Source organism: Prosopis cineraria, unplaced genomic scaffold (genome assembly GCF_029017545.1).
Source record: "Prosopis cineraria cultivar Desert tree isolate PC_DT_omini unplaced genomic scaffold, ASM2901754v1 PC13, whole genome shotgun sequence".
Classification (NCBI taxonomy): Eukaryota; Viridiplantae; Streptophyta; class Magnoliopsida; order Fabales; family Fabaceae; genus Prosopis; species Prosopis cineraria.
This window is the reverse complement of record NW_026555344.1, coordinates 2678547-2692721: the sequence shown is the minus strand read 5'-3', so window position 1 is coordinate 2692721 and position 14175 is coordinate 2678547.

Sequence of the window (14175 nt, the reverse complement as noted above, 5' to 3'; positions counted from 1 at the left end):
TGTTATTATATCCTTCTTTATTCATTTGTAACATTAAGGTTACGATTAAATAGTTGAAGGCATATAAAAATAAGCCATGTACAAAGCATTAGGCAATTAGGTGAATGAAATATACTTTATTATTTAGCCTCTCAATTCTTCTTGCATTGTTACTATCTTCTCTTCCCTTCTCTCTTCTCATTTTTATAATACTTTTAATATTTTTAAAAATGATTAATTTTATGGGATGTCTCTTGTGTGTTTTTTTTATTGTCTTTGAGACTTTCTAATATTTCATTCCTTTAATTTTGTTTAAAATTTTAAATTCTTTTCTTAACTTAATATCAGCTAAGAATTACTTTGCAAATGAATGTGGTGGAAGTAAGTGGTTCCATTTTTTTTAATAAAAAATATTTTTATTTTCTTCATAACTTTTTCAAGCCTTTATGTATGTACTGACATGAACCCGGCCCGTTAGCGCTGCGGTTTCAGCAAGCCGTGCATTGGTCATTCTGAAAGTTTTGTCTTGGCGTTAATTTAAAAGATTTTAATAATAAAAATTTAGCCAATCATAATCTTTCTTTCCAAGTTCAAGGCACTGGAGTGAAACAGGGTTATTTATTTTATTTGCAGTAATCTGAGTATTTTAATTTTTTGGGACCATTTCTTGGGCAGAGAAGTGATAGAATGGAGAAAATGGAAATGATGCGAACATTCCAATTAGTGATTTAAATTCTGAATTGGACCACATGGGTATGACCAATAACTATTATGTGTCACCTTCCCATTTTTAAAAATAATTACACAGAAAGATTAAATATGCAAATGTGAACCTGACACTGAGGGAGATGCACAGTGAAATGATATTCATAGATCATACGTGCAACTATCCAAAAGATATCGTCGTGGATAAATCAATATGTATGACGATGGTACTAACTTTGCCATCTACCACTGCTACTTTTGAGCTACTTTGAGTATATTTTTCGAGTTATTGCTGCATGGAAATTTCTGCTGTTGCCTGTTATTTGATGTACAAAATAAAATAAAACATATTTTCATGGATACTTTTTTTTATTAATGTTATTTTTACTTTACATCAGGATAAAAATGTATTTTTATTTTGGTTAGTATAAGTAGATTAGGTGAAAGTTGACGCTGGGGCTTAAGCTTGTCGGGAAAATGACTTTTGGATCTCTCATAAGAAAAATATTACCAACACTTTGGTATTATTATAAAAAAGTCGTTGATACAGTGCATCATTATTGTAGGTAAGAGGGGGTGCAAATTGATATATTCCCTCCCGCCCTCATTACATGGTGTCTTTAAAAAAGAATTTTTGGTCTTTGATAAAAGACACATGAAGGGTCATTTATTATTATTTTTTAATTTAAATTTTACTGTAAATTTAATTTTATGACTCATGATTTATTATGTATTTTTTCTTTTTCTTATTTTTAGTAGGAGTAAAGTTAAAAAATATTTTATATTTGATGAGTTAATTATTATTTTTTAATTTTAGTGAAATAGCTAAAAGAATCTTATAATATGAAAAGTGTTAGAAATCAAACTTATGGTGAACCATGGTATGCTAGGGGACTGTTTGGATACACTTCAAAAATCAATTCTAGTCCCAAAAACATAATTTTAAAAATTTTTATTCAAACATCCTAATTTTTAAAAATTCCATTTGACTTCTCAAATTTTATATGGGAGAAGCTAAATTTTAGAGATTCGTTTAGAAATTCAAACCTTAATTTTATCAAAATTAATTTCTGAAAATTTATTCATTCAAATATCATCGTGTTTTGGTAATTAATTTTTTTCATAATCAATTTTATTTAATTGAAATCCAAATGTACCTTAAATTTTATAATCATGCAACGCACAGGAGAATTAAGACAGGATATTGAAAATTTAAAAAAGATGGATATTAAATAAATATTGAAGTTAATAATTATAGTATAAAAATAACATTTAGAAGGTATAAAAAATTGTATAAATAATTATAAATTTATAGCTATAACATAAAGGAATAAATTACTATGTTTTTTTATTATTTTTTTGTGCATTGAGGTAGAAAATGGAAGTAAATACTTTCTCCGTTAAAAAATATAAGACATTTTTAATCGAATCTTGCCTCCTAATAAAGTAGTTACCTACTTTCAAACTAACATTATCTTTTCATATTTATCTCTATTAAACATCTTATAATAAATATAAATTCATTCATCACTATAAGCACTTTAAAAAAACAATAATTACACCTTGAAATACTAAAAATATTTTATAATTTTTAACATTCAACTCCTCAAAAAATGTGTTATATTTTTAAATGGGGGTACCATTTTTTATATAAAAATAATTTGCTGACATCCCGAATGCACTGTAGAACAACAATGTTCCTATAGATCATTAAACAAAAATATCATGATAAAAATATATTTATATGCTTTTTACAAAATTGTATTATTAAAAAATATTTTAAAAAGTTATTATACTCCAAAGTTACCATAAAACATATTTTAATTTTGCTTCAAAATATACTTTCATAAAAAATTTTATGATAATTTTTTTTAAAAAGCTGGGGCATAGCACTATAGAACTACAGCACTGCACCCGGCACCTTTTACAAAGACCATGGAGAAGGTAATATCAAAAGTGAGAATTAATAACAATTAGGTCCCAAAAAATTTCATAAAAATGAGTGGTGAATATTGATATAAACAATTGCAAACTAAATATTATATTTTGAGTTTAAATGTTTTAATTATAACCAAGACTCTTAAACATGTAATCATTTTGAATTAATATTTGTAATTTATTTATCAAAAAATTTTAATAAGGACTTATCTGTAATTAATTTTGTCTTTTGAGACTTAACTGTAATTCTTCCTTAATGATATGGATAAGTAATTAATACGCACCGATTAGTGATTAGTTATTTGTTCAGAGGAGTAAATTCACGTACAAGCGTGTGACTAAATATTCCTTCAAATTTGACTAAAAGGAGAACGAGAGGTCAGTCACTATCAATGTTTGATTAATTTTTTCTTAAAGTTTGATTAAGAAGCTTAATGAGGATCTTGTCTCTGTGACCATCGAACGGATCTCAGCCTCAGAAAACAAAAGAAGATCAAAGATTCTATTATTATCATATAAAATTTGCAAGAGAGAAGCAGCAATGAGATGATACATATTAATATGTATGTTGTCGGTGGAGGAATATTATTAATACCGTCTGCGTGTATTAAGAAAAGCCCAGTTGCGGAGTGGGATCCTAGTTATGTTCTTAAACCAAGCTTAATTAAAGTCTTAATACGCCCCACTTTTCTGCTTATTTGTTCCGCTAAGTTTAGGCAAGGAAGTAAACTCTTCTAGCGTTAGCTTGATCAATGGCCCATTCTTGGACTTTTGTTGCCCAACCAATACTATTATTCACTCGTTTCTATTTTAGTAATTCGCGTCACATCAATTTTAATTTTTATGAACATGTTACTATACTTTTGTTTTGCTTAATCTATAAATAAATCATATCATTTTTTTAATTTTCTGCAAATAATCAACAATATACATTATCTCCCATGATCCGTGTAAAAATTTATTTCAATTCTCAATTTTTAATATTATATGAATTCAGATGTTAAGTATTAGTTAAAAGGATTAAAGTGTATATTTGCTTTGGAAGTATCCGAGAGGCGCCCATTTCTTAAACTAACCAAAAAAGGCCAATGCTGCCTTCCAAATATCTAAAATAGTATAATATTGTTCAATTTTAACTGTTTTAAATGATTGATTGTATGTCAGTTGACTTGGCTTTTCTTGCATGGCACGCTAGTGAACAATTGCTTCAAGAATTGGAGATTGGGGACATTGGTCGAATTGGCATAGATTTTCACCAAGCTTCTCAGTTTGGATGCCACATAGACACTGGCACCAAAGCAAAACTAAAAAAAAAAAAAAAGAGGTGATACCACGCGTTAAGCCATATAAGCATAATCAGGTTAATTAATAATCAACCATTTAAATCTGTTAAAATTGAATAACATTGCACTGTTTTAAATATTGGGAGGGCAACATTGTCCCTTTTGTTAGTTTTAGATATTTAGTGCCCCTCGTACAATACTTCTACGACAAAGATACACCTTAATCCTAATTAAAAATAAAAAAATGATAAAAATAAAAACAATTTTAAAGTTTATTGCAACAACAACAACAATCTATTCGTGGCCAGCGATGGTCAATGACAGTTGATAACAAACAGTAGTAGTGTGGCAATAATAAACAATTGTTGGCCGCTGGTGACTTTGGCTGTTGGTGATCAATAGTTGTTATGTAGAAAATGAGAACAAAAACGTTGTTTTTTTTTTTTTTCCATACAAAGGAAACATAAAAAAGCAAAAACTAAAACACAATTTAAGGAGATATCGGCTAGACCAAACAAAAGAGATCAGCAAGTGCAATAAAATGAAACCCAGGAGATAAAGACAGTGTCCTTTTAAAAAAATATTTTGTAAATTGTTTTTCAAAATTTATTTTTCAAAGCAAAACAAATGAAAATTTATTTAACTATGTTTACTTAAAAAGTAATTTTTCAAATATGACGTGCTTTAAAAATAAAAAACAGTTAAAAGATGTTTTTCAAAAAAAAAATCAGAATAGTTTTAAAATATTTAAATCCAAAACACTTGTTCAAATAAGAATTTTTATTTTTTTATTTTAAAAAATACAAAATAATTATGAAAACAGAAGGCCCTTAATTATTCTTGTTCTCTCCCTTAAAAAACAGGACAATATTTTGAGAAAAGGTTGAGAGGGGACATTAAACTTCTCAAGAAACATGGAAAATATGCAACTGTTTAAAATTATTTTTATTTTATTATTTTAAGAGTTGATGTTCTACAAAACATATAAAAATAAATATTTTTTTAATTCTCTCTTATTTTTTAAAATAATAATTACAAAACATTTAAAAGTTATTTTTATTTGTTTGTTCTCTAGAATGATATTTTATTTTTTTTCAAAATATTTTTTAAAAATATGTTACCAAACAAATTTTTTTATTCTATTATTTTAAAAAATAAAAAATTATTTTCAGAATATGTTTTCAAAAAGCCATATGTTTTGCTTAGTTTGTTAAAAGTTTTAATGTATATAAGAAACTTGTAGCTTAGTTGGCACGATCCACACCTCTTGATGCAAGGGGTGATCAAGTCTCCGCCTTTTCCTGTGAGAAAAGGTAAGATTAGATAGATTAAAAAAAGTATCAATGTCCCACAACGCTGAGACTCACATTTCCGTCATAGGCGTGAAAGTAATTCATGGAGCAATACTAATGTAAATTTCGCTGTTTCCCAAATATTTTGTCTTTCAAAATAAAAATTAACATATCCTTTTTTTAAAAAAAGTGCAAATTCTGAAAAAAAAAACCATCATTAGAAACTTATGATGTTAGTTTTAGATAATTTAAAAGATACTTTATAAAATTTTAAAAAAACAAACAAATCAAAACCTCATAAAAATTAAAGGATTTAAAGATGACTTTTTTATCAAATAATTTTTTTTTAACACTACAATGAAACATGCTCATAATGTTCAGCAATTACATTATGTGATCCATATTTAAATATGCCAATATATTATGCGATAATTTACGTTCAAAAAAATGAATTAACAATTTACAATTGCAAGGACATTTTTGCATTGCATTCGAACTAGTTTCTCCGAATAACTTTTGAAGGCCATACACCTTTTCACATTGACTTTTAAAATACAAAATGTTCACCCAATCATAAGATGATACGTTTCATATAAACCAATGTTTAATATAACACATGCCACAGACAAGTGGATGGATGGGATATAGCCTGTCCAGAAATTCTTACAAATAGATAACAAGAATTTGTCCCAAAAGCATCCGATTGATATAATTAAATGAGGTAAATGAATCATTATCAAATAAGAAATCCACCATGAATATGCATCTGGGGGTGAAAGATTTTAGATTTCCTGGATTCCCATTATGAGATAAAAAAACATGAAATTAAAAAAAAAGCAGAAGGCATATGTTTTAAGAACCAATCTTTAATTTATTAACAAGTTCCTTCTTAGAATCTTTAATATCTACAATAGGCAAACCTTTCCGACCCATTCTTCTGCCGCTTTAATTTTTTGTTAAAAGCAGTCACACACGCGTATCTTGATTCTTGAGTGTTCTTAAGTCTTATCCGTGAGTGACTGACAACATTAAAGTCCGTACATGTTAGAAAGTCCGTACAACTGATGGGTGGGGATTTAAAATTTTACCCACGAAGTTTGTCATGAAAATATAAAACTACCCCTATATATATTTATTGTAATGGAGGAATTACCTGTTATTAAAATTAAAATGAGATTTTTTTTTAAATAAAGACTTATTTACTAGATTACAATAATTTATTACCAAATTAATATTTTATAGTTGTTAATGAAAAAATTAATTGTTATTATAATGAAAATATGACTTTCTTTTAATGAGAATTTATTCACCAAATCACAACACTTATTTCTTTTTATCATTAAGTTAATTTTTTTTGAAACTGTTAATGAGAAAATTGATTGTTGTTAAAATAAAAATATAATTTATTTTTAAATGAAAACTTATTTACCAAATCATAATACTTATTTTTCTCAATTAGCAAGTTAATTTTTAAAAATTGTTAATAAATGAATTGATTATTGTTAAAATAAAAATGAGATTTTTTTTCCTGAATGGAGGGCTATTGTTGAAAGAGTATTGTTGTCCGAATAGGTGTACACATACAAACATACTACACACGCATACAAGGGATGGTTTTATCTTTTTACAATAAATTTTAATTATATTAGGTCATTTGGTTTTGTAGAGTACTATTAGAATTATTCGGTCTTATAGCGTAATTAATTATCTTTAATAGTCCTTGATTGTGATTTTCTCAAAAAATTATGTGCTATGTCACTTCATAATTTTTAATGTACTCGTCACTTACCTGGGAATATTTTTGAATAAAGATAAACTTTAACCCTTATTTATTTTAACCAATCAAAATTGAGTGGAAGAAATCATATAGAGCCTTAATTTGTCACTTCTCAAGCGGTGTGAGTGGGGGCTTCAAAGTCATTTTCTTTAATTCATATTTAGTAAAATGATTAGTAATTGATAGCAAATTAAACTTGCTTAGTTCATACTATTGTCACTTCTACAAATCCAAATTCTAAAATTCACCCGACTATTTCAGCACAAGATTAATGTCTAAACGTATTTGATTAACTTGTAACTCTTATTCTTTCAGAGACATATTTATTGGTCAATGCAATTGCAATGAAAATATCAATTTTACTAAATTGATAGTTGAAGCAAATTTAAAAAACTCAAAATTTCATTATTTTAAGTTAAAATAAGGTGCAATGTTCAAACTCAAAAATAATATAATACTTTATAATTTTAACATTTTATATTGATCTGGATTTTTGTTATTAAATTTACATTAACTTGATGCGAAGAAAACCAATAGAAACAAAAATCAAAACCAAGGGAAAAACAAATCAAATCAATTGTGGTAGACCAATAGAATATGTCAACAGTTGGATGGTTGGATTTGATTTTGATGAGAATAAAATCAACACAACCCTATAAACACGCATCGTTGTAGTTATAATAATGAAAAATACAAAGCAAAGGTGTGGTGGAGGGCTAAGGGCACAATTATATATGAAAGTGGGAGTTATTAGTAAGCTATTCCGGATTACCAATTAGTTGGACCCCACCATGATTAAGCAATTTATAATGGCCAACAACGCTTGCTCCAAATTTTCACCATTAACATTATATATGCATGAAAATTGAAATCACTCTTGCCTCCACTTAATTAAAGTCTAGCATGCATATTTTTTTAAAAAGTAATAATTAAGAAGTAAAAGAGCAATTGGCTTATCAGGTAAATCTGATAGGTTCCATTGAGATTAGGGATCAGATTCCTCCATTACTTCAAATAAAAATATACAAGAGATTATTAAATCACTTGGGAAAGAATATATATGAGCCTCCCTTTTTTTGCCTCATGACCCAAATGATTATACTCCTCACAATTTATTTATTTTTCCAATAAAGCATTGGTATCTTACCAGAATCTTCTCTATCAAGGACACATGAGAAAGATGAACTCCCTTTTCACATTGCTTGCCTTGGAAACCTACAATAATGTTACCGTCTTGTACCCTACTATTATATTTGGAAAATTAGTTTAGATTATGAAAAAATTACGAAAAATGAGCTGCATTGAACATAATATGTGAATACCATATTTTTTTGTTTATTTTTATTGTTAAATACATATATATATGTATGTATGTATGTAACTTAAAATTAAGAAAATTCATAATATAGTAAAACTATATTTTATGTCTAAAATCTGTTCAAAATGATATATTTCTTAATTTATCACAAATTTTTGATCATGTATACTTATATATTACGCATAACAAATTATATATTTTTTTAAAAAAAGGTCTATTAATTTCCCTTTTTCTGAGCAGTTCATGCTAATTTCCACTTGATTACTGAAACGCAAAAGCTGATATTATATATTGAAATTAAGAACGAGAATTAACTGCACGAGTGAATTTAGAAGATCTCTCACATTGAATACATAGCCGGAGTATATTATTTATTAAAAAACCTATTATTGGGTTGTAGAAAAATAAAAATAATTTATATGTGATATAAATTCAAAGACATGGATAAAAAGAATTGAAAAAGCCATGGAGAGAGAGGTGGGACTAGTGATGAAGAATGGGAAAAACCCCACGTGGAGACCAAATCAGTTTGTGTTTCTTGGCAGTCCTAAACTTCTGCTTTCTCAGCATTTCACAGCTTTTATTTTATTATTTTTAGTCAAAAACAAAAAAACAAAATATTCCTAAGAAGATAAGGTCCTCGTGAGTTAGGTTTTATAGGCTGATCAAAACCAGGGCAAAAACCGCAAAGTCAACAAATGCGTGAAGAGATATTATTTATAGAGTACCTACAAATACTAATAAGACTCTTACGCCTATTAATGAGGATTGCATAACACGAAAAAAGGATATATTAAACAAACAAGTTGTATTCTTACTTAGGCCTCGATTGGTATGATGGAAGAGTTTTTGATGAGTCGGAATTGAAATTGGAATTGGAATCGGAATTAGAATCGGAATAGAATTGAGTTATAAATGTATGTTTGGTATGAAAGGAATCTGAATATAATATTAATAAATATATGTATTTAAAATAGATAAAGACAAAATGCCCTTATAAAAAAAATAAAAAACTCAACCATCATGATGGAGTGTGTATGTGGGACACTTATGGCAATTCCATCATGATGAAGATGGAATTGAATTCTAGGTATTTTGGTTGAATTGGAATCCATAAGGAATTGGATTCATGCATACCAAACAAGCGAAAACATGATTCCAATTCCAATTCCATTTCTCTTGGACCCAATTCTAATGTACCAAACATGACCTTACAGAATCAATTTTTATGGACACATTCTAATCCCCACGTAGTCAATCTAGGTGTTAGTGCAAAGTGGCTTGGGTTTTGATAACGGATGGGCATGATTAGGCGTTATTAGTTAGTAATCAGTTGACATGTGCACATCCTTATCTATAAAATAAATAAATAAATAAATAAATAATGGAGGAAATATTATTTGGTGTTGGAAAACATGTGAAGACAATGATGGAGAATTCCATTATTACAAGCATGTCCTCCCCTCCACCCTGGGTGCATGGGATTGCATCTTCTCACTATTTTTAAGCTTTAACTTGCGGGTCTCCTTCTTCATTAACACACACACACACTTTTTTTTTTTTATTGACAAAAATTTACGTGAGTTAAATCTTGAAGATTCACCAATACCAACATATACCGCCTAACTCAAATTTAAGTGAGTTTTGCTCAATAAACCACATTTTTAAACACTTATAAATATTGGTGAAGCTATATAATAGTGAGGAGATTAATGCATCCCTTCACTTGAAAAATATTATAAATATAGAATGTAAATTTTGCAACTATGCTTTGCATCCTATAAACTAAATAAAAAATATTTGTATTTTAATAATTACATATGATATACAGAACATATTTATATAAAAAAATCATATCAATTTGTTCTATATAATTTTTTTAAAAAATGATAATCAATCTATTTATGTTACTATAATTTTAGTTTGATAGTATAATTATTATTTTTAAAAAATATTAAATTTTTATTAAATTATCCCACACCGCTTGACTTCGGGTTTTGGCTCTGTCATTGCTTATAAATGATAGTATAAATTATAAACTTTGCATCAGAGATTAGAGATATTCAATTTTTATTGTTTTTATTTTAACTAGAATCATCATATGTTTTTTGATGGGATAAATCATCATATTTATAAGATAATAGTTAACAATTGTATTTACTTTATAATTTAATTTCTTCTTACATAAAATATTGAGAAACATGACCAAAAATTAATTCATTTAAATTGAATTTCAACTATTTAAAGTGAGATAATGATTAATGACACAAACAGAAAAAATTGTAGTACAAGATTTATATATATATATATATATTATTATTTAATTGAAACAAATTCGAGCATTGCCAAATTCAATTGACAGTATATCTTTAAAAATATTTTTTACATTTACACAAGCTCAAACTCAATATGTCATGTTTTTATTTCCTTTTTATTTACTGGTTATTTTATAAATATTTTATAAATTACTAAATTAAAAGATCCAAGCTGATAACTGTACCTCTGTGGGTGACGGGCAGTTGTTTTGGGATTATATGTAATAAACAACCAAGTGTAGGCATATTTAAATATCTTCCTCTTTTGAATAAATACGTGAATGTTATTGTTGAAAAGATGTGAAGCTCGTGTTGACTTTTACGGGGAATCAGATGCCTGATGTTGGTTTACTTTTCAAATAAATAAAATGTACTTTTACATTTTTTTTTAAAATTTACCACTGTAAAATACAGCAACAAATATTTTGCATTGCAAGGTCGATTCTTCGACTAAATTATTTTCTTTTTTTTTTTAAAGAACAATATTCATTGTATATGACACTAGATTTCCATGCAGGGATCTTCTTGCATGAAATTTTCATAATATAATAATGGAATATATGTGCCTGCATGCGCTGGTAACAAAAAATGAAGCATTTTTTAAGGATTAACGATATTAAAAATTAAGAAAATCTAGCTTAGATCATTTTCTACTTATCAGCCTTTTCCCATTAAAAAAAAAAAGACTCAAAACTCTATTTTAAAAGGGTAAATGAATAAATTAGCCCTTAAAATATAGATCTAAAAGCATATGAGACTCTAAACTTATTTTTTATACAATATTTCCTTTCAACTTTTAAAAACAATATAATTTAACCTTTGCTATTAACAAAAAGTTAATTTTAAGTATTAATTGATTAAAAAATGACATAAAATAACCTCAAAACTTATAGAGAATGACAAAAATTTTCTTGGTATTTTCATGTAATTTTTTGGATCCTGGTCTATAAATTTTGGGTCATTTATTATAATTTTTATATCATTTTTTTATTAACTAACAGTCAAATTTAACTTTTATTAACGATGGGGGGTCAAATTATACTATATTTTTAAAAATTGAAGGGGAACATTGTACAAAAGATGAGTTCAAGGTCATTAGTGCTTTTGAATTTATAATTTAGGGGTCAATTTGCTCATTTATCTATTTTCAAATATAACATTAGAAATAGAATTGTTAACCAAAAGATGATTGATTCAATTGGTTGGAAGAGTTAAGTAAGCTTACCATGAGGTCTTGAATTCATTTCTTAAAATATGTAGCCTTGTTAAATAAAAATATATAGGACATCCTTGAAGTACTCGTGAAGTTGTTATTGGTAACAATAGTCCCACATAGCAAGAATTTCATCATCCTCTTAATTCAAACTTTTTATTGCTAGATCTTCCGAACTTGATGTGTTAAGAATCTCAAAGATAGGAATTACTTAAAAAGAAAAGAAAAATCTTAACTTTTAAGATATTTTTATAGTTTTTAGGGAAAGTTGCTAAAAAGATCTCTTAGGGAGGTCAATTGTTTTCAAGTGCCACTTAAAATTTATATTTAGAAAAAGATGGAATGATGGATCATAACGCCCTTATGTGCTAATTAATAAAATTAAAAAAATACACAAAATTTAGTCATTGGAGCTTTAGTCCCTTCACTAGTAAGTGATGGTGTGTCTGCCGAACCTCTAATCAATTAGTAAAAGTTTACCAATAAAAGTCAGCACCCTTAGATTTCATGATAACTATGAAGAATATCATGAAAAACTAACAACAAGATGATATGTTACATTAACTAAGTCTAACTTTCCATGATAATTATCAAATATTACATGAAAACTCAACAAACAAAAAAAAATGTAAATGTTAATGCCAAACCTTTCAAGATGTTTACGTGACAAGCCTATTCATCTACTTTGTAAAGAGGATAGTGATTCAAGATAAGGTGCACTAATTACATGAAACACTACTAAAAAAAATAAAAATTAGTTGAATATTTAGTATAACGGATCTTACAGGCATTAGTGATAGAAATTTTGTGATAGACTGAAATCTGTCACTAATTACATAAATTAGTGATGGATTAGTTAGAATGTAGGATGTCATCATATTTTGATCAAATTTTATAAATTTAGTGACTGATTTAAATTTCTAACAGAATCTTTATATTAGTGACAAATATTTTTAATTAAAAAATTAGTATAATGATCTCAAATATTTTATAAAAATAAATAGCTTATAATATACATAGAAAGGTTCACAAAAAAATATTTAAAATTACCAAATTGAATAATTACACAAAAAAATTTTTCTCTTACTATAAGTAAAATATAAAATATAAAATAATATAAAAATATAAATAATTTTCTTTTATTATGTAAATTTAAATATAAAATAAAAATTTACATCTAAAAATATATTAATTATAACATAGATAATATAAAATGATATATGCAAATATTTATTTTCATAATAAATAATAATTATATATTTATGTGTCAATGTGTATGTATGAAAATATATATTGTCAACATATTTAAATAATAATATATTAAATAAATAAAAAAATACTTTAAGTTAACTATACGTGTTTAGTTAAGTAATATGTATTAAATGTTGCATATTAAGAATGAAAAGTTATTATAACTCAATTGGCAAAAGGCATCTATGAAAAGAGACAGATCTTAGATTCGAGGGAAGGCAATGTCATATTTAAAAAGAATTAAAATAGATTGTTGACATCGCAGTGATATGGTATGGAGATTCAAGTGGCGATAGTGTGGCGGGTGGTGAGTGATGTGTACTGTGAGGTGACATAATGGTGATTGGACCCATAAAAAAATTTAATTATAAAATAAATTAATAACAAAAATTTATTAACTAGTGATGAATATTTTCTGTCACTAAATTAGTGATGGATTCATTTCGGTCACTAAATTAGTGACACCATATTTGTGATGGATATTAGTGACGAATTTGTCCATCATTAATTTAATTTTTTTCTAGTAGTGAAAGCCATATAATATAGGGCACACTTGGATATGGTCCCTTAGTCTAAAACCTTGCACCTTGAACCTAAAAGTTTGCACACAAAGCTTATCACCTTGCACCTAAAATCTATAAAATTCTATCTAATCCTCTTATACCTTGTACCTTAAGCTGATATCCTTGTGTAATAACACTTAATTTACTCCATTAATTTAACCATGGAACTATACTCTACCATGGTAATTAGGGATTAATTACCTTAGTCACCTTACTGTGGTAGAAAGAAATTAACTATAGTTAAGAAAAACAAAAAATAGTAAAAAAAGAATAAGAAGAAGACTCGAGTTAAAGGCCTATTATGGTTAAATAAAATAAACACATAATTTTATAACTTAATGAGATAGCCAAAAATAGATCCTGCTCTAATAAAATAGAATCTACCATGGTAGATTATATTAAAACTATTTAATAGATATTCATATAATAGAAAGGTTGGAAACATATAATTAATAAAGTGAAACTTCATAAATTAATGGGACTTAAATGGAACAAGTTTTCAAAGCATTTTAAGACCAATCAAACATAAATCAGAGTTACA